This window comes from Phocoena sinus, chromosome 10 (genome assembly GCF_008692025.1).
Source record: "Phocoena sinus isolate mPhoSin1 chromosome 10, mPhoSin1.pri, whole genome shotgun sequence".
Classification (NCBI taxonomy): Eukaryota; Metazoa; Chordata; class Mammalia; order Artiodactyla; family Phocoenidae; genus Phocoena; species Phocoena sinus.
The window spans coordinates 6,319,318-6,346,429 of record NC_045772.1 but is presented as its reverse complement, the minus strand read 5'-3'; the positions used below and the strand labels follow the sequence as shown (position 1 = coordinate 6,346,429).

Genomic DNA, 27,112 nt, shown 5'->3' with positions numbered 1-27,112 from the left:
CCAAATGGAAAAGGGTTATGACTTGTGGTCATCAGAATCTCAAGGAAGTATCTGCCAGCCACGATTAAACACATTCAACAGATGTGGCTTCTTCTGTCCCCAAAATGTAAGCATTCTATGATGATGCCCAGGCAGTCACATTCAACAAAGACTCATTTTACAGCTCCAAAGAACAAGTACTCATTGATTGGCTACCATGTCAACCCAGCAAGGAGCCCCAGTTACACCACAGCATGCAAAGCTGCCTGCCAAGGCTGAAGCAGTATTATTCTAACATAATCTTAGAATGCCTTCACACAAGTGGCATCAAGCATACACACACACACCCCCTCCTGGAAATTCGCTGCTCGTCTCTCATGTCCAGCTGGCGGTCAGGGTTGGGAAGCAAGCACCTGGGGACGCACTGGCTCATCACCACCACTACCTCCCCCATTCACTTCAGGATGTCCTTACATCCTAACACAGCATCTAACAAGAGACAGATGTCACAGATACAAGAGATGTGGGGCTTCCCTGGTGGCACAGTGGTTGAGAGTCCGCCTGCCGATGCAGGGGACACGGGTTCGTGCCCCGGTCTGGGAAGATCCCACATGCCGAGGAGCGGCTGGGCCCGTGAGCCATGGCCGCTGAGCCTGCGCGTCCGGAGCCTGTGCTCTGCAACAGGAGAGGCCACGACAGTGAGAGGCCCACGTACCGCAAAAAAAAAAAAAAAAAAAAAAAAAAAAAGAGATGTGCATGAAAGTTGCAGGGAACTGGGCTGTCGATTTGGGCACCCTCATTTCATCTTTATTCCTTGAAATTCTCTGTGCTGCTCCACCTCCCCTGTGCCAATCTTTGAGGAGCACCGCCAGAGACAGCTATTAAGCTTTATCAAACACTTCCCAAAGATTCCTTGTCTCAGTGAGAAGCTCTTGCGCAGTGGGTTACTTCTTCCTTGAGCTGCAAGTTTTCCAACTCAAGAGACATACTTAAACACTAAAAGGGGCTTCCCTGGTGGTGCAGTGGTTGGGAGTCTGCCTGCCAATGCAGGGGACACAGGTTCGAGCCCTGGTCTGGGAGGATCCCACGCGCTGCGGAGCAGCTGGGCCCGTGAGCCGTGGCCGCTGAGCCTGCGCGTCCGGAGCCTGTGCTCCGCAATGGGAGAGGCCGCAATGGTGAGAGGCCCGAGCACCGCGATGGGGAGTGGCCCCCGTTTGCCGCGACTAGGGAGGGCCCTCGCACAGAAACGAGGGCCCAACACAGCCATAAATAAATTAATTAAAAAAAAAACACTAAAAAAGAAAAGTCAGACAAGACAAAAAGATTTTTCTGGCAAAAGTAGAAGGAAAAAATATAGAATGGGTCAGGAGGTTGTCCTTTGTTCAGGCAAGAAAATGGGGGTATTCAGCAAGGGCAGATGTGATAGGGAAAGAGGAGAAGAGAAACACTGACCACTGAGAGCAGGCAGTTATGGGGCCGCCCTCCAAGCTCTGTTAAAGCAGGTTCCCAAGATTCGACAAAGGACATTATTAACAACACGCATGAGTCAGAGTGGACCCAGGTCAACCACTTCAGCTTCTTTCAACCCCTCCACTTTGAGGCGGCCCCTTCTAGAAGCAGGACTTCCTGTCACACAAAGGGCCTCTGTGGGCAGTTCCTCGGCATCTTTTCCTGTGCAGAGCACCAGCACTTTCCGAGGCTCTTCCCTCTCTCAAAGTCTGACTGAGCACTGAGCACTCTAAGGGGGCTGTACCCCGGCTGAAGGGGTGAAATTTACCCGCCCTGAAAACTAGACACGGCAAGAGAGAACAATACCAAAGGACACGGCACACCTGGATGTATACAGCTAGAACTGAAATCTAGCCTCTGAAATCTGCATCTATGATGCTTCACAAGACATGCTGGGGTGATCCCTTGATGGCCTAATCACCTCAGGCAAAGAACTCAAGAGGTCTGTGATGGGCACTGCTCATCTGTAAAATGGAATCCAACCTGCCTTAGAGGTGTGCAGATCAAATGGAGTCTGTCTGGGGCCTGGCCCAGTGCCACTGTCGGGGGCCTCCGGAGTGATGGTGACTATGGGCCAGCTTCAGTCAAACAAGCCAGGCGCCATCACTGAGGCATTCCCCTTCCCACAGGCTTGACGGACATTTGAACAACCTCCTCCAACACAGCACCATGGCCTAGGAAAGAACACACTATGGGAACAGGAGGGTTCTGAAAGGGTACATGGGGCTGACATTTCAGTGGGAATTCATCAGCTGGAGAAGTAGGGAAGGGCATTCCAGTAGAGGAACTTGCATGGCAAAGAGAAGGTGGGATAAACCAGTGCAATAGAGGGTCACACAGATCCTGAGGGCAAGTCCTGGGAAGTGGCTTTTAAGGAAAGAGGAGAGATAATTTACAAAGGGCAGGGTGCCGATGGTCACACCATCTGGTTGCCAGCCTCAGTGGTTCATTATGCTGCAAGAAGAGTGACTTCTGCTCTGTCCACCTAACAGCAATAAAAAGCAGCACATCCTGGGGGACTTCCCTAGTGGTCCAGTGGTTAAGAATCCGCCTTCCAATGCAGGGGACGTGGGTTCAATCCCTGGTCGGGTAACTAAGATCCCACATGCCGCGGGGTAACTAAGCCCTCATGCCGCAACTACTGAGCCACACGCTCTGGAGCCTGCGCACCACAGCTAGAGAGAACCCTGCATGCTGCAACTAAGAGCCCACGTGCTGCAACTAAGATGCGACACAGCCAAATAAACTAAAAAAAAAAAGCAGCACATCCTGAAAAATGCCCACCACGGGAAGGCTAGGAAACCACTGACTAGACTTCACACCCATCAGAGCTCTGTCAGGAAACAAACTACTCAAATACTTCTCAAGCAGTGCTGTAAATATGTGCCTTTGAAGTTAAAAAAAAAAAAAAAAAGGTCATGCAAACCACAAAAGGGTTTGGTTTTTAAGTATTTTGTAAGTATCTACGCACTCAACTATGGGGCCACTTTCTCAAGACACTATTCCATTTCATTCAAACGTACAAGCTGGAGCCAAAGCATTCTATTCCAGGGAAGGAAGGACACAGTGCCAGTGTGGACCTCGGGTGACAAACTGACAACTGAGTTCTAACTTGAATGTGATTTTATTTTTTAAAAAGTTCCCATAACATGAAGGACTATCCAGTAATTTGGAAAAAGGAACAGGGAACCCACTTATCAAGCAACAATCTAAAGCTAGTGAGCTAAATAAAGTTTCCCTTAAATGGGGAAAAAGAGAGCAGGGCTTGAACTAGCAGTGGTAGCTATGATACGTGCAAGTTTTAACTTCTAAGCCTCATTCTTCTCACCTGTAAAATGAGGAGAAACATGGCTGACCTACTTCAGGGGGAAGTAATGGGAAATTTAAATGACATGTTATATGTGAGTGCCTGCATACGTGAGGCACTCAGCAAATGTCCCTCTCTACCTGCCTGTCCCTAGTACAACTCCTCCTGGTCCCTGGGTCTCGCTGGCCATGCCCCACCTCAAGGGCAGATGTCACTTGAGCAAGCAGGACATACACGCTCATCCCTCACTTGTGCCACTGAAAACTCCAGGAACGCAAAACAATCTGCAGCGTTAAGCCATGTGTATATATATATGTATATATATATATATATATATATATATATATATATACTTTTTTTTTTTTTTTTTTTTTTTTGCGGTACGCGGGCCTCTCACTGTTGTGGCCTCTCCCGTTGCGGAGCACAGGCTCCGGACGCGCAGGCTCAGCGGCCACGGCTCACGGGTGCAGCCACTCCACGGCATGTGGGATCTTCCCGGACTGGGGCACAAACCCATATCCCCTGCATCAGCAGGCGGACTCTCAACCACTGCGCCACCAGGGAAGCCCGCCATATATATATATATATATATATATATATACTTCTAAATTTATTTATTTATTTTTTCGGCTGCCTTGGGTCTTTGTTGCTGCGCACAGGCTTTCTCTAGTTGCGATGAGCAGGGGCTACTCTTGCGGCGCGCAGGCTTCTCATTGTGGTGACTTCTCTTGTTGCGGAGCACAAGTTCTAGGCATGCACGCTTCAGTAGTTGTGACACCTGGGCTCCATAGTTGTGGCTCGCGGGCTCTAGAGCGCAGGCTCAGTAGTTGCGGTGCACGGGCTTAGCTGCTCCGCGGCATGTGGGATCTTCCTGGACCAGGGATCGAACCCGTATTCCCTGCACTGGCAGGCAGATTCTTAACCACTGCACCACCAGGGAAGCCCTATATACAGATTTTTTTAATGATGCTACCTGCCTAATAAACACTTCCAGTTACCAGTTTACAAAGGAGAAAAATTAATGGAACTTCTGTTTATGATAAAATGCCTAATTACTACATAGGCATACCTCAGAGATCTTGCACAAACATGCGCAAGCGTGTGCACACACACACAGAGGCAAAGAGAGTCCATCCTTAATAAAACATTTGTCAGTTTAGTTGGCTCAAGGAATAGACTGTGCCCCAAATTTTTTAATGATTTCAATAAAATATGTAATTTATTCTGATAAGCTCAGTAAAATGGTATTGTCAAAACAAAGATGTTGGGCTTCCCTGGTGGCACAGCGGTTGAGAGTCCGCCTGCCGATGCAGGCGACACGGGTTCGTGCCCCGGTCTGGGAAGATCCCACATGCCGAGGAGTGGCTGGGCCCGTGAGCCATGGCCGCTGAGCCTGTGCATCCAGAGCCTGTGCTCCTCAATGGGAGAGGCCACAACGGTGAGAGGCCCGCGTACTGCAAAAAAAAAAAAAAAAAAAAAAAAGGATGTTTTGATCATATTATGTATATTTGCCCCAAGATTCTAAAAGCATTTACTTTCTGAGTGCCAGAAACCTTGCTAAGAGCTGGGGAAGGGAGCGAAATAAGTCAATAGTAAGAGGTGGTCCTGCAGTCCAGGAACCACAGTCTAGCAGGAAAGATAAGACAAGGTCCCACCTGATTAGGCTGACAGGTGGGAGGGAGGAGGGGGCAGGCGGAAGAGCAGTCTGGAAGAGGGAGTGAGAGGCCGGCTGCCTGCAGCCCACTGAGAGTGAGTATGAGGTGCTCCAACCAAGGGGAGAATCAGGAGCTGCTCTGAGAGCCTGGAGACAGACTGAAAACAACGCCCACACCCACGAGGGCACAGAAAGCTCCACCCTGGAACAGAGGCAGAACATGGCCACCTCACACCACCTCTGCCTCAGCTTCTTTAGTTCAAGCCACCAAACTGAAAATGTGTCAACAGCTGCCTGTCCCACTTATCTACACTCCCCCGCTGCAAGGTCCCATGTGATCTGGCCTCAGCTTCCAGCTCCAGTCTCGGCTCCTTCCAGTGCCAGCCACAGTGACCTTCCTCTGGGTCTCCAAATGCACCAGGCTTGGGCCTACCTTTGCCCCTGCTTCCCCTCTACCAGGAACACCCTTCCTCCAGGACCTGTAGGCTTTGCTGCCTCACATCATCAGATATCTGCTCATACATCACCTTCTTCTTAAGAAAGCCTTCCCTAACCCCTCCCCATTCCTCTGACATGTCAGCCCCTAACTCTGCATTATTTCGTTAATAACACTCAGCCCCACATGCCAAATTGTGTACTTATTTACTGTCTCCAGTCACAAGAACGCAAGCTCCTGAAGAACAAGGACTCTGTCTTGTTCACTCCTACATCCCTACCACTGATGCATAACAGGTGCACAATAAACACGTCTGCAAGGAATGAGTCAAGGAATGTGCTGGGCTCGGGCACAAGCACACAGTATGACAGAACAGACTTGTGTTTTCAGCAGCAAGGCAGACCAGGAATCTTAATGACTCTCTCACTGAAAAATTTAAAAAACTGAATAAAATATAATTGCATCACTTTATTATGTTATAAAATATAATAAAAGAATCTAAAGATACCAAAAAAGTAAATTTAAAGAAGAAACCCTAGAATATAAGTAGATAAGTCAGCTTTCTCTCTGAGGTGACAAAGAGAGAAAATATAAAAGAAAGATTAATAGACTTGGAAGAAACAGTGAAGTCTAACTTACAACTCATGAAGTTCCAGAAGGAGATAACATTAAGAGCGGGGAAGAAGCAATATTTAAAGATGATTTTTCAGAACGCTGAAAGACATTAAATCACAGATCAAGGAAGCCCAATGAACTCAAGCAAGACTTTAAAAAGAAAGAGAGAACCATACCAAGACAAATTAAATTAAAATTGTAGAACCTCAAAGGTACAGAAAAGATCATAAATGCAGCCAGAGAGAACTGATATATTCAACATGCTAAGCAACAAAAACTGCCAACCAAGAATTCCAAACCCAGCAGAACTAGTTTTTAAGAACTAAGAACTAGACATTTTCAGAAAGACAAAATATATACCACCCAAAAAACCCTTGCAGAAAAGGAAATTTTAAAGGATATACTTCAGGCAAAAAGAAATTATCTCAGCTGGAAAGCTTGAAGCACAAGAGAGAACGGTTAATAAATACACGGATGAATCTAAACAGCACTGATGTTATGAAACACAGTATCTAATTTATAGAATTAAAAAATTCAGAAAAGAAATACTGGACAAGTTGGAAGGGGATGTGGAGTTAAAATGTTTTAAATCCTTCCATTAGTCAAGAGAAACATAAAGTCATCACTTTAGATTTTGTTAAATGTTTTTGTTAAAAATGGATATCTAGGATAACCACTAAAGGACTAGACAGAATTTAATTTCCAAGCTAAGAGAGAAAAACAAATGCAATGATGGGGGTGTGGGGGAGCAGGAGCACGATGGAACTCAATCAAAACAAAAAGGCACACGTGCGCGCGCACACATAAACAAACGCACACACACAGAAGAACTGTAGCAAAGAGAAGGCACAGGAACAGGAAAGGGCTGCATCTATTCAATATCACTTCTATTCACATTGTACTGGAGGACTAGCCAAAGCAATAAGAAAAATAAGTAAGAAGTATAAGAATTAGAAAAGGAGAATCAAAACATTATTTGTAGATGATATGGTTTTAGCAAGGCTGATGGACACTAAAGATGTCTGTCTAGAATGACAGCTCTCAGCTATGACTTGAGAGCTGTCTAGTTAAGTACAGTGCTGGGGGCTCTACACATTTGGTTTCATTTAACATGAGGGAAAGACCATTATAAACTTCATTGTACAGAAGAAGAAACCAAGAGTCAGAGGTTAAATATCTTGCCCAAAGGCACATGGCAAGTAAATGGTTAGTTTTGAAATTAAGCCTATCTGTCTCCAAAGCTTAGCCAGTATGCCTGCCAGAGAGCGATAGACAAACGACGATGGCACCACACGATAAGCACCATCCGTGCTCTCTCACAGGCGCCTACAACGGTGTGATTACAAGTACTGGAGTACAACGAGAAGGAGATTAACCTGAAGCCAGCCAGCGAAGAGAGCCTGGAGCTAGGTCTGAAGTGTGCAGGAGAATGCACAGACGGCAAATGGCAGGTACTCTGGAGAAAGACAGAACAGCATGTACTAAGGTTAAAAGGTGTGAAAGAATCAAGAATGTGACAGTGGGAGAGCAAAAAAGGGAGTAGCTGAATACAAGGCAAGATAAGTGCCACCAGGCTAGGAGTCTTGAAAGTCACACCGGGAATTTGGAAAGTTATGGGGAGGGACCTGATCCAAAGGCCCGTGAAAGAAAGTTCCCTCAGACAGAGAGCAGAGAACAGACCATCAAGCCTGTAGACCTGGGCTGTCCAATACAGCAGCCACTAGCTACTGAGTGCTCGCTTGAAATGCAGCTAGTACAACCAGGGAATTGACTTTTTTGTATCTACTTTTAATTCATTTTAATACAAATAGCCACACATGGTTACCAGCTACCATATTGGACAGTGCAGCTCTAGAGGTTAGAGACTGGAGAAAGAGAAAGGGTTAGGAGACCAGGAAAGAGGAGTAATATTCAAGAGAAGAACAGGCAGGATGAAGTCACCTGTGAATAAAGGGCAGAGGGGGAATAAGGATTAAAAGTTCCTAGTTTTGGAGGCAAGGTAGGTGGTGATGCCCCAAAGAGAAACAGAAAATTCAGAAGAAAGAACTGGGTTAGGATGAAAAATACTGGCCTGGGCCAGATAAATTTGACGTACCTGAAGCCCAGCTACATATATACTATACTGTTCAGCCGTATCAAACTCCCAAACACAGCATATTCCTTCTGACCTCCTTGCCTTCGCATATATATTTCCCCCTGCTTCTCCTGTCTGCCTGACAAACCGCTCTCCAAAACACACCAATCTGTGAAGTTTTCCCCGACCTCCCCCATTCTTCACAGCAGATAAGGTCCCTGTAGCACTGTAAGAAGACTTATCACCCTGGAGTTTAGAAGTCTCTTTATCCGTCTGGACGGTGGGCTTCTCAGGGGCAAGAACTCAGTCTTAACCATCATGGATCCCAGGGCCTACTAGCATCATGCCTGACACAAACTGAGTGCACAAGAAACTCCACCAAGCGGGTAAGTTGAATGCATGCGTGCCCGCACAAGTGAACGAAGCAAGTGATCCAGCCAGCCAGCATTTAGATGGACTGTCCCTCCAGGTGGTGACCTAATGGATGGTCAGAAATAAGCACAGAGCTCGCTCAGGTGCCTGCATAGCTGTTAATGAAAGCAGTCAGGTGATGGAACAAGCACAATTTACATAAGTCTCACACCATGACTTTTCATCATTATGACAACCTCTACCCATCCCAAATTCAAACTCTTCAACCTCAGAAGTCTACTGGATGCGCCTAAGATAAATTAATGCCTTAGAAGTCAACATTAAATATGCAACGATTTCTCCTCAGAAAATGGTCCTGACACTTCTCCGCATGGCCTCGTGGTCTTGTTGTGTAACATTCTTCCTGCACAATAAGGGTCAGATCTCACGAATAAGTGAACCTGAGCTGAACACGCTCAGAGGTGGTAAGTTAACAAAATGTTTCCGTTTTCCAAGTCAACAGATACTTGGTCGTAAGTCCACTGTGCCCTGTGCTATTTTTTCTTTATGTGTCAGCTCATACCAGAAAAGAACCATAAAGAGATCACTTCATTGTCTCCATATTGCCCTGTGCTTAATTTATTTTGCTAAACGAGCACTACCAATACATATTAGGAACTTGAGAATCAAAGAAAATTCAAATTGGTAAGTTCAACATTTTAGCCCTGTTAGTTCCATCAATAACATCTTGTCAAGTAGCAGTCTCCAGCAAAATCATTCTCCCTGATCTCCCTCAAGGACTCCACTGCAGAACAAATTCCAATGAAAAACAAGACTGAGTATGAAATTCGTAGCACGGGCTTCCCATTAACATAAAGAAATTTAAAATCCCATACTATTGTGATGGCCATCGTCACACATTTCAAATTCAGAACACTTTGTGTTGGATTCTTTAAGTTATCCAAAAAACACAATATTGTGCTTTGTGAGTCCACATAGAGATTCATGTCTTATGATTCACGTATGACAGTCTAATTAGAAAAAAAAATTTAGGCCAGATTCCCAGGGCTATTGGAGATGTTAAATAAACACCTAGTCTGCCACTTGACATAAAGGCAGAACTGTGAGATGCAAATACATTTAGACCAGCCCAGTGAAACACAACTATAGTGCCTTCAATCTCTGTGGGAAGGAGACCATTGCAACCCTTTCATTCGTTCACTCACTCATTCAAATTAATGGCCCATGTTTTCCATTGTTACTATTCACCCCCACTCTGACCCCGGCACACACACAGTCCTCTTTACCTGCCTCTGGAGCCTGGGATCTACTTGGGCTACTAGGAGAAGTTTCTTCAAAGCCTTGGCGGAGGTTCTAAGGCCACCACTAGAAGCTGGCCTGGAGAGATGCCTCGAGCAGAGACGGAAGTGAAGAAGGCCCAGACAACCCCAACCTCACATACCCTCAGAGACTTCTGGGCCAAGAGCAGCCTCAGGGGCTGCCTTTAAAGTCCTCCTCAGCCTGCAGCAAAGCCAGCACCACATCCCCCTTCACATATTTAAATTTCACAGGCACAATCAGAATTTACACTAATGTGGACAGAAGCTGGGGCAAGAAGGAATGTCAAATATTACTTATTACTGACTAGGACTATTATATATTAATTATGTTTATATATACATATATATAATTATATATTTATTAAGGCCAACCCAATATGTATTAAGAAAAGGAAGCCAGTTAAAATATTCTATAGTTAACATGTACTGAAAATATAGCAGGACATATAAAATGCTAATTGGGGAACAAAGGTAACTAAATTATGGGAGAAGTGAACTAAGCCAGTCCCTGAAGCAGGCTCCTCACCCTTTCTTTAACCCCCGATGTAGTCATCTGGCTCACCAACTGAAAGCAGCTTCGTCAAGGACAATGACAAAAAGTGGTACCAGAACACCAGGAGGGAAGACACAGTCCCAACTAGTGCATAAAAGCACTGTTCATCTGCAGGCAAAGACAAGAAGGCACGTCCACAGCCAGCGTTAAAAACAAAAAACCAAAAAAACATTGCTCATGCACCCTACTTCATTCCCAGGTTTTATAAATTAAAATAGGTATAACGTTATTGACTGCAATTTCAAGTACAATTAAAATATTTATAAAAATGCCTATTTTCCTGTAGTATATTTGTTTCAGAATTCTCCACAACATATACTCTAAGTACTTCAGAAAATACAAATAAGTGCTATTCTATGAACCTCTCCAAGGCATTTTAAGGTGACTTTGGACAGAGTGGGAGCCACATCAAGGTCTAAGAACAGTCACTCACTGTTCTCAGCATGCCTCTATTTGCATCTAATTCCCATACTTGAATTTCAGAGGATTCAAATTCAATTTTTAGGAGAGACTATTTTTAAATGTTTCTGGAAGGTTGTAGATAAATTTCATTTTTATAAATTAAATCACTACCCCTTTTATTTACATTATAATGTATTATTTTAAAGTCTATCCTATTCCAAAACCCTGTCAGTCCAGACTGAGAGTTAGCAAGATAGAGTTGTCAGTATTCCTTCCTAGGGGCCAAAATGCTCCCACAGAGTTCAGGGTTTTCCTTTCATAAACTGAAGAATCCTCTTTTCAAAGAAGAATCAAGTACTTTCTTCTATTTTTTTATTAGTTATGATTTTATTAAGTATGGATTTCACATGTAGCAGATAATCGTATAATGAGGTTTTCTTATAACAGTAACAATTGAGTAAGACCTAGTTTAGGGGAGAAACAAGAAAACCTTTATAAAATAGAGAACTGTTTGTTTTTAAGAAAAATCTCTCACAAAGGGAGAAATGTCAATGCTCACTGTGCTTGACAGGTAATTTGTGCTTGAGGTAATTCATTGCACACCTATACCGAATGGTGCTCACTTAGGGAAATTCTTGAATAAAAGCTGAGTATTTGAAAATGAAACAAATGAAAATGGAGTCATAAGAAGAAAAAAGCTAGTCTTGGCCAAGTCCTATTAATCTTGAGATAACATGTGGAGAAAGCAGATAAAGGAAAAGCCAATGGCCCAGAAGTCAGGAGAACTGGGTTCCAGACTCACTCAGCCACCAACAAGCCATGTGACCTTGGACAAGTCAGCAAGGCATTTCACCTCTCAGTATTAATTCCTTTGTTTAAAAAAAATGAAGGGGGACTTCCCTGGCGGTCCAGTGGATAAGACTCCACACTTAAAAAAATGGTTCTGAAGAACCTAGGGGCAGAACAGGAATAAAGACGCAGACATAGAGAATGGACTTGAGGACACAGGGAGGGGGAAGGGTAAGCTGGGACGAAGTGAGAGAGTGGCATGGACATATGTACACTACTGAATGTAAAACAGATAGCTAGCGGGAAGCAGTCGCATAGCACAGGGAGATCAGCTTGGTGCTTTGTGACCACCTAGAGGGGTGGGATAGGGAGGGTGGGAGGGAGACGCAAGAGGGAGGAGATATGGGGATATATGTATATGTATAGCTGATCCACTTTGTTATACAGCAGAAACTAACACAGCATTGTAAAGAATTATACTCCAATAAAGATGTTTAAAAAAAAAAGGACTCCACGCTTCCACTGCAGGGGACATAGGTTTGAACCCTGGTCAGGGAACTAAGATTCCCACATGCTGCACGGCGCGGCCAAATAAATAAATAAAAATTAAAAAAAAAATTTTTTTTTAATAAATGGGCCTGACTATAACAACTCCAAGAGCCATTACAACTCTGAAGATCATGGTCCCACCTTTTTAATTATGCTACCTCCTAAATAACAGAATTATATGGCTGAGCGAAACAGAATACTAACAATATATAAAAGTTGGGGGGGCTTATTTTTACTACTGGCATAAATCTCAGACCTATAAGACATGCTTCAGTTTGAAGCTAGGATACCTGTTTATTATTTTCATAAATGCAGCATTAAAGTTCACCTAGAATTAGGTAAGATATCTTATATATGAAGAAAGAAGGAAGTTGAGATATTCTAAATCAGCGGTCCCCAACCTTTTTGGCACCAGGGACCAGTTTCGTGGAAGACACTTTTTCCACAGGCAGGCGAGAGGGGGAAGGTTCAGGCAGTAATTCGAGCGATGGGGAGCAGCGGACGAAGCTTCGCTCTCTTGCCGCTCACCTCCTGCTGTGCAGCCCGGTTCCTAACAGGCCACACACCGGTACCGGTACCGGTCCACGGCCCCAAGGTTGGGGACCCCTGTTCTAAATTATAAGAGCAAGGGTAAAACCTGATTAACGTCTGAAGATAGGAAACCTGGTTAAGGTCTAGAAAATAGGAAGTATGCAACCTTAAAAGTGTTAGAAATACATACATCACACTAGGTAATGACCTAACGAGAAAATATGCTTGTGTGTGTGGCACAGACTGTACCAGCATGGCACTTTCTGGAGAACAGAAAGAGGACACTGCCTTTCTAACGTTCACAGCAATAGGTAACCCAATAAATAGCGATGAGTCACTCACATATCGGGATTTTTAAAGAAAATCTTCTAATTAGAATTACAGTACTGCATAAACAAAGGAAAGGGAGAGGGAGCCAAAATTTTTCAATTCCAGAGTACGACTTCAAGATAAGAAACAAATACGTATGTAAAGCTGCTCAGTTATTGAAACAATAAAAGTTTTACATTTTGCTATCCAATAAAAATGAAAATAGTGTCCAGTGATAGCAGTCAGATGGGGATGAGAGCACAGGGTCCAGATGAGAAGAAAAATAAGAACTGACTGAGGAGGAAGACGGAGGGGGGTCTTGGAGCAAGCCGCATGCTAATTCTGGGATTCTGGAAGACACAGTCATGAAATAGCAACTACAGTTAACTGGAAAAGCTAATTTGTTCATTTTCTATCACAAGTCCCAGTTGTGAGTTTGTAGATTAGCTGTGGCTGTTAAGAAAGGAAGTTGCAGCATGTAATAAATGGAATGCCTGACAGTAGGGGGAAAAGAAACCAACCCTCTATTAACTGTTAACTCAAGTAATTCATTTAGCTACACAGTAAGAAAAAAATACAGGCAGAGGTATGCAAACTAGTCTAAAACATGCCTAAGTTTTTAATTTATTCCCTCTACTTTGAAATGAAGCATGCACATATGTTCTAAAACCAGAGTAGAAATTATAAAGCATAGTCCTTCATTTGTTTGGGTCAAGATGTATTCACCAAGAAAATCAAACATGTACTCTAACATTTTCTCAAAGCATTTTGGATAAAACACTCCACACTGTTCAGCTGATATTGAACTGGGTGAACATTTCCATCAAGAAGCTCTAATACTAGGTGTGCTTAAAAGGTAAGGGTTCTGTTAAATCAATCACTCTGGAGGGAAAAAAAAAAAATCAATGAAAATTTTACTTTCAGCAGGTCTCCCTTAAAGGAAATGCATGTTCTAAACAGCACACTCACGTTTTCCTGTCAAAGGCGGCTTCAACTGCCTAACTTTGCAGATCAGCTTCCGTACCTGCCTCCTTCCAGTCCCTGCTGGTATGTCTGACCTCGGCTCCCAGCTGAATTCTCCCAGCACATTTCATCATTTCCTGTTGGCTGTCGACTCCTTGCAGCCGAGATAAGGCCATTCCCCTACACTGCTGCATTCACCCTACAGGCACCAGGTTCTCAGACTGCCTCTGCAAGCCTGCTGGGACCATCACAGAAGAGCTTTCTTTTCAGTAAGTAGCCAAACAGAAATCTCAGTATTCCATGGAAAATCAGAGACAAAAGGACTGAGAACGAAAATCATATCACCCCCCAAAATCAACTTATATATAAACTAACTTACACTGTATGTGATGGTCTTAGAGTCTCTTCTTGTTTTTGGGATCCTCCCATTTAGGAGGGAAAAAAGACATGCTCTGTTTCTAAGGAGCCAGGAGTTAATGTGACAGGGTTTTACTTGCATGGGGTAATCTTCCATTGCCCCTACATGTAAAACTCAGCTTCTCTCTGTGACTCCACACACAAGGCAAAGCAGCTTGACAGTGGGAGATGCAGGGGAAGCCTGACGCAGGCTCATGCTGGACACAGGCAGGGGACCCTGGTCTCAGCAGTGTGACTGCCTCCTAGGAACTAGGGCACTCAAATATGCAAGTGTGATTCCCTAGAAGTAAAAATCAACACAAAAACACTTTACTTCCTAGAGTTTTACAAAGAACTGAAAGTGAAGGAAAAAAAGAATAATATAACTTTAGGTGAGGAGGAAGAGATCCTATCTCCTCATTTTATTTATTTTTCAAGTGTTGAGGGGTTTCCTTTTTTAAAAATATTTATGTATTTGCTCCAGGTCTTAGTTGTAGCAGGTGGGCTCCTTTTAGTTGCGGCTCGCGGGCTCCTTAGTTGTGGCATGCAAACGCCTAGCTGCAGCATGCATGTGGGATCCAGTTCCCCGGCCAGGGATCAAACCTGGGGCCCCTGCATTGGCAGCATGGAGTCTTAACCACTGGGCCACCAGGGAAATCCCCCTAACTCCTCATTTTCAAATGTATGTGTCCACAAGAACATACTGCATTAATTCCCGTTAGATAAAGAGGAGGCACAACTCTGTGCCGAGCGAGGCCAGGACAGGGTAGAGCAGAGAGGGACAGAGCAGCAAGGGGTCACCAGGAATGCTTCTGAGCAGTGTTCTGGTTTTTGAGCTGTTATGGGTATGGTGTATTTATGAAAATTCATTGGTATACACACATATAATATGCACACTTTTATGTATATATATTTACACCTGAATAAAAAGTGTTTTAAGGGGCTTTCCTGGTGGCCCAGTGGTTAAGACTCCGCGCTTCCACTGCAGGGGACAGAGCTTCTGTCCCTGGTCAGAGAAGATCCCACATGCCACAGAGCAACTGAGCCCGTGTGCCACAACTACTGAGCCTGTGCTCTAGAGCCTGCAAGCCACAACTACGGAAGCCCACGCGCCTAGAGCTCGTGCTCCGCAACAAGAGAAGCCACCGCAATGAGAAGCCCGCGCACCACAACGAAGAGGAGCCCCCGTTCACCACAACTAGAGAAAGCCTGCGCACAGCAACGAAGACCCAATGCAATCAAAAATAAATAAATAAAATTGATTCTTTAAAAAAAAAAAAAATCTCGGTTTAGAAATTCCTTAATAGAAAAACACCAATAAAGCAAAGGCCGTATCAACAAAAGCCTCAATTATTTGACATGTGATAATCATTCACATTACTCAGAATGTTATGATACCACTTTCCCCTCACCCTCCCCACGAAGTCAACCCAACACAGACTTCACCGTACTCTGCCGCCAGCTTAGTTAAGTCAGTTACACCCTTACAGAGGTGCACACGCCAGAGTAGCATCCTCTGGTCTGCAGGGAGGCTGGCCACTTCATCCCAGGGTTTGCTGTGGGACAGACAGGATCAGGAACTGAAGGTCTAATGGCCCTAAAGGTCATTTTGTCCAGTGGTGGACACTAAGGCTGGAAAAAGTTGAGCAACAAGTCAAAAGGCTTGCTGAGTACCAAGACAGGCTTTCTAAAACCAATGGCATGGCAGTTATCTTTCAAAGTACATGCTTTAAGTTTAAGCGGCATAAAAATATGGTCGCCAAAGCCTTTGTCTGGGGGTATTTTCTTCCACTAAGAAGGAATACACACCTGAGTTGTTCTCACAAAGCAAGCTGATTGTCTACCTCTCCTTGCTATCAGCTAGCATGACAGGAAATTCTTCTTTGCCCCAGAGCCCCACTTAGTGCTCTTGGTTATGGGAGGGACAATCATAGCAAGGTTTAAGAGCCTCATGCTCTTTATTCTTTTTTTAAATCCAACAAACAAAGGCTGCTCAATAAACATTTATATAGTGCTTACTTTATTTATGGTCAATCATGAAAATAACCCTATGAGGGTAAGTACTGTTACCTCTTCCATCTTCCAGGTGAGATAACTGAGGCACAGAGAAGTTATATTACTTGCCCTGTGTCCTGGAGCTGGTTCATGGCGAGGGCCAGGAATGAACCCCAGGCAGTCAGCCTCCAAAGCCCAGCTGTTAACCACTATACCACACTGCCTCTCCATCTTGGCTTCCCTGAAGAATCAGAACTGGGTCTTGGATACAGCTGCTGCTTAAAAAAAATTGTATATGAACTGAATTAAGAAGGCAGATAGCAGTAGCACTATGAAGTAACAAGACCAGCTTTCCAGCGTGGCCAGGGCACCTTCTCCCTCCTCGTAACTTCAGCCGCATCTCACCAGTGGATGCCTGGCAGGAGGCAAGCTCTCCTGGCCCTCTGGCAGCTCTCCCATCCTGGGGCAGGGGTGCAGCCCCTGGAGGTGGTGCTGGGACAGAAACACTGCTCCAGGGAAACCCACCTGCTAACTTCTAGCACGTGGTGCCTAAACTGGTATTTCCGGTTCCAAACTAGTTTGTCACCAGACTTGAAACCATTGGGCATTCATTCAACAAACATTAGTGCCAGGCACAGTGCTTAGGGCCTCGGGGCCCCATGACTGAAAAGCCAAGGTCCCTTCCCTGCATTGCTCACAGTTTATGGGCACAGCAGAAGTGTAAATAAATTAAAATGGCACGAGCTGATAAATGCTAGAACCAACGTGTGCCAAGGGTTGAGGGAACAGTGTGAAGGGAGCAGGGACCCAGGGTGGGAAGGCTTCACAAAGCAGGGGACACAAGTGCGTTCTCCAAGAGCTTGCCACCAACCTACTCAAACCATGTGGATTAAGGCAGAAAAAAAATTTTGAAGCAGAGAGTCCAGCAAATTAGCTAAAGACTGCCAGGGTCATCCATTAGCTCAGCCATTGTTACCAAGGCACATCAGCAGGGGGATTCGAGTGAACAGCCGTTAGTTAACCTAGCAGAACTCACAGACATCAGGACAGCGTCTCACCACACTACCTCTTCTATCTGATACCTTTGTTATATGACTGTCACGTGGTGAAAATGGCTGCCTCTACCGAGTTTTTTTTTTTTTTTTTTCCCGGTATGCGGGCCTCTCACTGTTGTGGCCTCTCCCGTTGCGGAGCAGAGGCTCCGGACGCGCAGGCTCAGTGGCCATGGCTCACGGGCCCAGCTGCTCCGCATCATGTGGGATCTTCCCGGACCGGGGCACGAACCCATGTCCTCTGCATCGGCAGGCAGACTCTCAACCACTGCGCCACCAGGGAAGCCCATACTGGGCTCGTTTAAAAGATCCCATAAGATAGGTACTACTAGTCCCCTTTTACAGAAGGGAAACCAGCACAGTGAAGTTAAGTGACCTGCCCAAGGTCACCCAGCCAATAATGGCAGAATGGGGATCCAAACTCAGGTTCACCTGATACGTCAAAGCCCATCCTCTTTCTACCACACTCTTATGCCCCCCATGGAACTAGAGCTGTGAAGCAACTAGGATATTTAGCAACAGGTCATGTCATATGGGGAAAGAGTAAAATTTCTATGTCAATTTTCCCCCATTCCTCTATTGGTCTGTCCTTGCTCTAATACCACCCTTTTTAAAAAAATAGCTTTACTGAGGTATAATTCACATACCATACAATTCAGCCATTTAAAGTGTACAATTCAATAGGTTTTAGTATATTCACAGATATGGCAACCATCACCCCAATTTTAGGACATTTTCATCATCTCAAAAAGAAACCCTGTACTCTTTAGCTATCGCCCCTCTCCCTACCCCACCATGCCTTCCCCCAGCCCTAAGCAACCACTGCCTCTTACAAGGTGATTCTTTCTGTGTTTTATTGTTTGTTTGTTTTTTGGCCACACCACAGGGATCTTAGTTCCCCAACCAGGGACTGAACCCGTGCCCCCTGCAGTGGAAGTGTGGAGTCCCAACCCCTGGACCGCCACGGAAGTCTCACAAGGTGATTCTTAAAGAGGTTATGGGCACACAGTAATTGGGTTGTTAATAAAACAGTGCAACTTGCAGTTCTGTGCTTTATTCCTCCCAACTGGGCTAAAGCTAACAGCTGAGCCAGGACAGAGCAGGACAAGAGCCAGACGACTCAGAGGCAGAGGCTGGGGTGGGAGGCGGGGGTGCCTGGCGTCCCCATGCTACATGTGCTACACGGTTCACATGTCTTGGAACTTAGCAAGCCCTAAATGCAGAGCCAAGCGGCCTAGCGCCAGCAGGGATGGCACAAATCATGCAAAAGCCCTAGAAGAGCCTCTCTAAGTCACAAGACCTTAAACCATTCGGAATGCCCATCCCCCATCTCCAGAAAGACAAACACCAAGATCATATTGGCTGCCACAAGCTAAGGGTCACCAGAATAGTGTTGTTCTGAGAAGCCAAACCACTTAAGGACTAACAAGAGTCAAGGCTCTGATGAAAAGGTGACACCCCCAAAATCTCGGTTTGTTTATTTGCTCTTCCTCTCAGCCTTCCTCAAGTGCTAAGAAAAGTTGGGGGAAGGGGGTATTAAAAACAGACTATGTGTATACTCCTGCAGAGCCCTGATTTCTCTGCCACACTTCTCCATACAGGACATCAAAAAACAGCTGTGGGGGGGCTTCCCTGGTGGCGCAGTGGTTGAGAGTCCGCCTGCCGATGCGGGGGACACGGGTTCGTGCCCCGGTCCGGGAAGATCCCACATGCCGCGGAGAGGATAGGCCTGTGAGCCATGGCCGCTAGGCCTGCGCGTCCGGAGCCTGTGCTCCGCAACGGGAGAGGCCACAGCAGTGAGAGGCCCGCGTACCGCAAAAAAAAAAAAAAAAAAAAAAAAACAAAAACAGCTGTGGGGCTTCCGTGGTGGTGCAGTGGTTGAGAGTCCGCCTGCCGATGCAGGGGACACGGGTTCATGCCCAGGTCCGGGAAGATCCCACATGCCGTGGAGCGGCTGGGCCCCTGAGCCATTGCGGCTGAGCCTGCGCATCCGGAGCCTGTGCTCCGCAACAGGAGAGAGAAAAAAAAAAAAAAAAAAAAAAAAAAACAAAAAACAGCTGTGTGCAGCATCATCGACACGCAGTGGAAAACTACTTGGCGCTTAAAAGGAATGAGCCACTGACAGAAGTAACATGAGGGAAACAAAGAAACATCATGGTGAGCAAAAGAAGCCAGATGCAAAAGATACACACCGTGTGTCTCATCTTTACAGGAAATTCTAACCCAGGAAAAACTCACCTAGGGTGACAGATCAATGTATGCCTGGAGCTGGGGACGGGGGGCTGACTGCATGGGGGCACAAGGAACGTTTTGAAATGATGGAAATGTGTCTTGATTAGGACAGTGGCTACACAGGAGTATCTATTTGTCAAAGCCTCTAAATGAGGGCATTCAGTTGTATGTTAATTAATATCTCAGTAAAGAGAAAAGGGAGGGGGAGGAGGGGGAGAAGACAGGACAGGAGAGAGGAAGAAAGAAGAAGAGGAGGAAAGGAGCCCTCTGCAGAACTTGAAAAACAGAACTTTCTCCTGCTCCCAGCATCCGCATCAGCGGTACAACAGCGATGGACATTCACCAGGAACTGAACTTCAAGGTCCTCTGGTTCAAAGGCCAAATAAAATAAGTTCTGTGTAATGTTAGCACTAAGTATATTTTATTAGGTCTCAATTCTTAGCATAATTGATCCTCTAACACACACAAATGATTCTGATGAGCCCGAATGGTCCACTTTCTAACCAGGTTAGCTCAGTTCTCTCCATCATCACTGCAGTAAAATTTGATAATGCCAGTCAGCAACTTAGAAATGGCAGCTCTCAGTGACAGGTTTCAATGGTTGACAGTCAGTAAATAAGTAAAATCTAATAACGATAATTACAGGTATTAGCTTTTCCTTCTTTTTTAATTGATAAGTAAATCTTAAATTCTAGAAACCTACCATGTTCATAAATAGGTTATGTAAAAACCTTCTGATCTTTTTGTTGTTCTTGTTTTTTGGTTGGGGAGAGGATAGTGGCTGTGTTCGAACCCTACTGGTTAGCCTTTCATATTTTTCATGAACCAAGACATAAACAGAGCCATCTTACCTTTAATACTCTTCTCACATAATTACATAAAAAGGAATAAACAAAGCCAAATTTCTATCACTCTCTATCAAAGAAGGTGCCAGGACAAGCTAAGTACCAGTTCTATCTTTGGCAAAGTTAAAAAAAAAAAAAAAAAGGTTAAGACCTTTTATATAAGCTTCTTTGCTTCTCTGACACTTGCTCTAAGCTTAAAAAAAAAAAGAGAAAGAAAGAAAATATGAAGCCAGACTAATTAAAGCAGAAAGCCCAATTAAGAAAAACTTCAAAGCACCAAATGTGATAGGAAAAAACACGTTAATTTATTTCCTTATGCATTTTATAAAATGCCAGCATGAGAAGCAACACCTGGACTTCTAACACAACATCTCAGTGGTCAGGATGTCATACAGCTCCTGCCGCTGCCCCCCAGTCCCGGGAACAGCTCAAGCCTTCTTTGGGCAACACACCCAAAGAAGAAGGTCTGAATTCAAAAAAGAGTGGTGCGCAGAGTTTGTGGTGAGTTTTGGGGTATTTTCAGGAATAGAGTTGAGATATGTTGTGTTAATGTTTTATTAGAGGCTTATTGGTGTGCTTTCCCCCCTCATTTATTTATACGTACGCTCTCTCTGCTAGACTCTGGAAGTCACAAGCTAAATAATTCACCACACTTTTCCTTAAGCAGCTTAGAGTTTAGTAGGGTAGACAGACAAGCCCCCAGAGGACCACACAGTGTGACAAGTGCTATGTAATAGACCTAAGCAGGAGTGAAGGGGGTTGGGGGGTGGGAGGCTGGGAAGAGATGTGGGAAGACTCCCCAGGAGAGGGGACCCTGAGCTGAGTCAGGTAAGAAGGGGTTGTGTCACTCTGCATCTGGCTATGGCTTCCTCTTCCCCAGGGGAGAGGGCAGGGCACCATATGAAAGCTCCAACTTCACTGACCAGCGCCTTTCGTTAAGGGCATGTGAACTAAAATATTGCCTGCCATATCAGTAAACAAAGGATGTTATAGCCATCAAGCCACCACATTACAGCGGCCCGACAGCAAGCCCTGAAGAAACGCAGGATAGAAACAAGATGCCCACCATCTAGCAGTCAACTGCCTCAGCCAACCCTGATGGTGCACCCTGAGGAGACTCGGGATGAGAAAGCACAGGATGCTGGCCCCAGGTAGCTGAGGTGCATATCAAAGGAATGATTTCAGTGAGCCCAGACTCTTGCATCTTCCCATACATAGAAAAGTGCTAAATTCCTTAACTTGAGATATCTGGTTTTCTTTTATTCACAGTAACCCTTTGATGTTTGGACTACCTGGTCTTTTGTTGCAAAAACTCCTATATATCCTGGCTCCCCACCATGCCTCTTTGGAACAGTTTCTCAGTGTTATCTGAGAAGTTGTGTCCCAGGCTTGAAGTTCTCAGAATGTCCACCAAATAAAACATAACTCTCAACTTTTAGGTTGTGCATTTTTTTTCGGTCAACAGGCAGAATCACCCAACATAAGGCTGCCAACTTTATTTTGTCCACTAAGGACGTTAAGAAAAGAGAAAACCTAGCACTTAGCATTACTCCATTTCAAAGGCATTTAAATAATTTTAAAAAGGTATTTTAACACTAAAAAGTGGGTCATACAACTTCAGAATAAACGAAAAGCCTCAAACTAAGTGTCTTTAGCTTAAACAATGATTATACTGTTGATATTTTGGCGGCACAGCAGTAAAAATACCATCACAAACTTGTGTCTGGAAACCCTGCAAGTAGAGGATAAAATTAGGGACTATTTTATGACATTTTATATACATTTGCCAGGATCTTTAATACAATGATTCCACACTTCATGATAGCCCTACAAGGTGGGACTACTGTCCCTATTTTTCAGATGAGGAAACTACGGCCGACCGGGCAGTGGCTTCTCTGTGGTCACACAGCAGTGGCTGTTCATGGGCAGAACTGCTACACCTGGTTCCCTCTGACAGCGGAGGCTGTCCTGGGCCCCACAAACACTGAGTAGGAGCGTTCTAGGTGACCTCTGAGGTCCTTATCAGATACTAAACATCTATTTTATTGCTGTTGCTTTGGGGATAGCAAAGGAAGAATTCAGTTCTGCCACCTTTTACTTATTTATTTTTGATAGTCCCAAACAACCAACTCAAATCCTTTGTGAAACCAGGAGAGGTATAAATATGTAAATAAATGAACGTGATCCCAAGCACTCCAGAATGCTACCATCACCTTCTCCTTTCTCCTTCCCCATTTTGGACCTGTGCTAGGGATAAGATGGGAAAGATGGAAAAGATCAAGAACCCCATGTGCCAAGAAACTGGAAACATTTGAACTCTTACTCAAGATTTTCAATCCTGTACTTCAATTTGGCATGTAATAAGAATACATTAAGTGTTTAATAAATGAATGAATCTAAAGCTCGCAGGCACTGTTGAGTGTTATAGAAAGTCAACTTAAAACACATGGTCTCTAACCTCTAAAAGCTTCCATTCTCTGTCTGAAATATGATTATAAATATAACACAAACTTAGAAGTGTATCTTGTTTTACAAATTTTACGTTTTTCTTCTACTTTCACCATTTAAAATGGAAGTCTACTAAACAGTCTTTTAACACAATGTTCCCAGTCGTACTCTGGCACGGGTCATGATCCTGCCGTGTGAGGACACAGGCCAGGTAACCATTGGAGGCAGGTCCCCTATAGGGTCCTCCACAGACTTCTGCGTGAGAAAAGCAGTACTGAGTGGGGCCAGATGACAAGAGAGGGGCAGAGGTGAGCAGGTGCAGGATCTTGGCAAGTCTGTAAGCTTCCTGTGCCTCGCCCTGTAACACGAAGACAGCCTCGATAACCACCTCAGGGCTTGGGAAGACTGAGTGAGATAAGGTACGCGTAGTGTGTTTTTCAACGGTAGCATGGAGGTCACCTCCTGAAGACAGAACTGGATGCTCCAGAGGATGCTGATCACAACTAAAGTCAGGGAAGGGTCAAAGGGGCCTCTCCAAGAGTAGGGCTGAAACATAGGAGGCACATACTCAGGCAGCAGCAGCATAAGGTTAACCCCCAGGAAATTCAGAGAGTAGGCAATTAGTAAATGTCGGAAAATCAATGAATCAATGCCATAACAATCCAAATGGAAACAAACTCACAGTGACCACAAGGAATGAAGTATGGATATGGACAGGCTGGTTCAGAAGGTCTCATGAAGGAAGATAAAGTGAGGGAACCCTGCCGAGAGGCTGACTGGGCTGAGCACCTGGCAGGAGTCACAGGGAGAAAGCAAGCCACTCAGCCTGGCAGTGGTCACTTTGCATTTGTGACAGGTGACCCATCTTAAGATGAGGGACATGTAACTCCCATGTGTGAAACTAAGCTAAAGACGGACAGGTTACAAACAGTTTAAATATTATGACCCCATTTGTTTTGCTTTGTTTTGTTTTTAAAGTTGCTATCCTTTAATCATACCAAAAAGTTAGCCCTAATTTGATAAAATATCAAACAGAAAAACTGATTAATCTCATTGATATCTTACAGGCAGAGATGCTATTGAAAATGTCCAGCATTTGATAGGCAAGGGGGATGAAGCACATAATATGATTTGAAAATATATGGAGTGCTTCACGAATTTGCGTGTCATCCCTGCACAGGGGCCAATGCTAATCTTCTCTGTATCATTCCAATTTTAGTATATGTGCTGCCGAAGCGAGCACTCCCATTTGTTTTTAAAAATCACATTTGTGTGTGTGACTTTAACAATCTGGAGAAGTGTACATCTAGGTATTGACAGTGATTTTCTCTTTTCAAAATCTATATTTGTACTTTACAAAGTACATGTACTGATTTTATAATGAAGAAATAAATGAGTTTCTTTAGGAGTTTTTAAAACCAGACAGATGATGCCAAGGCTGGGTTCAAAAGGACTGTCCAGATCCCCACTACTGAGAGGGGGCTCAGGACCACAACTCGCAGAAGTCCTCTGTGAACCGACAGATACAGGGAGGTCACAGGCAAACCTCTGCCTGCAGGGCATGTCACCTTCTGCAGCTGGCTTCACCAATTGTGCAATATTTCTTGAGGGAAAGAGGAGGGACGGGATTCCTGAGCACTCCACAAAATTTATTCCATAAAGTCTGAGATTTTACAAACCACTTCTATAAAGAAACACAAGTTCCAGGAAGAGTTAAGACTCTCCAGCTGCACTGAAAAGCAGCAGGTGCTGGCCCCAGCCTCAAGCCAGAGATCTCATCCACAGTGTGGAAGTTATTTAAAACCTCCACATCACATGAATTAATTCCATGCAGAGGCAGGTCTAAGGGAGACAATCTGGTATATAATCAAGTCTTAGTCTGCTGGATGAAGAGAACCAAGTGAAAGGCCCCATCCCCAGCGCCATCCACACACAGGCAAGGACGAGACTTAGGCTCTCAACAGCCAGACCGCCCCTTCCCTAAGAGGGGACAGTGCCTCTGACAGCTCACATGATTGGTGACCACCAAATGCATTCAATTAACATACACACACAAAGCTGTCATAAAAGCCTGCAACAGGTAAGAAGAGACCAACCTACACACTGGAAGTAGGGCTGGGGGTAACTGTATAAACAGTCACAAGTTAGTACTAACTTCCAGAGCCAAGATCCTTAAAGTGTGACACCACCAAGTGTGCTTATTATACATCATGACAATGTTCACTTTTACAACTCATAACTCGGCGACTGTGTGTTTGCAGGTTAACTGAGCACAAAGATAGCGAGTTTATCCAGATCCTGGGTCACTTTGTGCTTGTTCCCTCAGTATACCCTTCACAATCCACTCACAATCCCCCACCTCTTAGATAGTCTCTTGGGATTCAGGAGGAGGGGCTAGGATCTTTAAATGGAATCAGTATTTATCTAACTACATTCACTGAAAGACCAGACTCACAATTTGTAAGGTCAAATTGCTGCACATATGAGAAATAGGCCGCATCCAAATTCATTAGATTCAAATGTTCTTTGCAGTAAATTAGTGTGACAATAAATAGTCAAGATTTTCTTTCTATTCCATAAATATATTCCAACTAATTTGTAACCTCATTTTAATTGGAATTATTGTCTGATGGCACACTAATGATTTTTTTTCTTCAAAGATGTTAAGAAATAGTATTACATAGCTATTAGCAGTACCACTTAACATTGGTTTAGATGCAAGTTTTTCTTCATATCTGGGCCTTGAGGAGGAAACAAATACATTTAAGATGGGTAATAGCCTGAACAACTCTGGCAACAATCAACATCATAACACCTACACTATCAAAAACAACCTGGGATTCATTATAGCTGTAGATTGGAAATGTTTTTCTCTCTCTTTTTTTAAAATTTATTTATTTATTTATTATTTTGGCTGCATGGGTTTTCGTTGCTGCACACGGACTTTCCCTAGTTGCGGCGAGCCAGGGCTACTCTTCACTGTGGTGCACAAGCTTCTCATTGCGGTGGCTTCTCTTGTTGCGGAGCACGGGCTCTAGGTGCACAGGCTTCAGTAGTTGTGGCACGTGGGCTCAGTAGTTGTGCTCGTGGGCTCTAGAGCGCAGGCTCAGTAGTTGTGGCGCACGGGCTTAGTGGCTCCACGGCATGTGGGATCTTCCCGGACCAGGGCTCAAACCCATGTCCCGTGCGTTGGCAGGCGGATTCTTAACCACTGCGCCACCAGGGCAGCCCTTTCTCTTTATTTTTTATTGAAAATGTTAAACATATAAAAAAGAGAGATTAGAACAATGACCCCTAGTTTCAACAATTATCAACACATGGCCAATCTTGTTCCACCTATGATTATGAAAATTGTTAAATGCTCACAGAAGCATGCAACTTAAATACATCTTTACTTGACCCTGCAGGTCCACAGCACGCATCCTCACGCTGGGAAGAGGCACAAAGCAAGAAAAGCAGGGGCATTGGCCTGAAAGGACTAGCAACTCAGTGGGGAACCAGAGCCACATAAAACATGTATAAAATCAAGGAATAAAAATACTAAGCCTGGGGCTTCCCTGGTGGCAGAGTAGTTGAGAGTCCGCCTGCTGATGCAGGGGACACGGGTTCGTGCCCCGGTCCGGGAAGATCACACATGCCGCGGAGCGGCTGGGCCCATGAGCCATGGCCGCTGAGCCTGCGCGTCCAGAGCCTGTGCTCCACAACAGGAGAAGCCACAACAGTGAGAGGCCCGCACACCGCAAAAAAAAAAAAAAAAAAAAATACTAAGCCTGCAAGGTGAACCTCTGCAGTGATAAGCCATGCTGACGTCACTGTACTCCCTGATACGATACATGAGGACAGCACTTCACCTCTGCATATTCTTCACCCAAACTCATCAGGCCAGTCTAACAATGTGAAAAACACCAGGCAAACCCAAATTGACGGCCACTCCTCAAAATATCTGACTAGCACTCTTCAAAACTGTCAAGGTCATGAAAAATAAGGAAAGACAGAAAGCGTCACAGATGGAGGAGACTAAGGAGCCATGAGGACTAAATGCAATGTGATATCCTGGATTGGATCCTGGAACAGACCGAGAACCTCAGTAGGAAAACTAGTGAAATCCAAGTAAAGCCTGTAGTTTATTTAATAACACCGTCCAATGTTAATTTCTTAATTCTGACAAATGTGTCATGTTTAGGTTAAGTTAACATTAGGGAAAACTGGGTGAAAGGTACATGAAGAATCTGTTTTATCTTTGCAACTTTACTGTATATCTAAAATATTTCCAAAATAAAGTT

General features: G+C 44.5%; 1 protein-coding gene and 1 non-coding gene across 4 annotated transcripts in view; both read right to left on the bottom strand.

The window, feature by feature from the left end:
- The window catches only part of PACSIN2 (protein kinase C and casein kinase substrate in neurons 2), a 140,029-nt gene that overhangs the window by 77,763 nt on the left and 35,154 nt on the right, over positions 1 to 27,112 (bottom strand). Inside the window, exon 1 of one of the 3 annotated variants that reach the window (XM_032645271.1) lies at positions 13,868 to 13,956. The exons of the other annotated variants lie outside the window; for them this stretch is intronic. The gene's annotated coding sequence lies outside the window, so the exon portion shown is untranslated. Of the gene's footprint in view, positions 1 to 13,867; positions 13,957 to 27,112 lie in introns of those variants that run through there. 3 annotated transcript variants of the gene reach the window in all.
- Positions 23,965 to 24,072, bottom strand: LOC116761453. The gene has a single exon (XR_004352020.1). It is a non-coding gene; the product is annotated as a U6 spliceosomal RNA (small nuclear RNA).